This window comes from Penaeus monodon, chromosome 23 (assembly GCF_015228065.2).
Source record: "Penaeus monodon isolate SGIC_2016 chromosome 23, NSTDA_Pmon_1, whole genome shotgun sequence".
NCBI lineage: Eukaryota > Metazoa > Arthropoda > Malacostraca > Decapoda > Penaeidae > Penaeus > Penaeus monodon.
Window position 1 is genome coordinate 34,576,758 of NC_051408.1, and position 254 is coordinate 34,577,011.

Genomic DNA, 254 nt, shown 5'->3' on the forward strand with positions numbered 1-254 from the left:
TGTCCACAGTCCACAGATTGCTTCGTTAATGGATGATGATGGTGTTGTGATAGCTTTTAGTTTTTTTCTGGTGGGTCATGATTTTTTTTGGCTTGCAGTGTTTGTTGGACCCATTTTGCGAATATTGTTGTCTCATTAACAGAGCGCTCGTGGTGAAAGCTTGTTTGTTCCATTTATAAGGCTGTGTATAATTTGTTATATATTATATGGATATATAGGAAAACATTTGTGTGTGTATATGCAAGCATATGTTT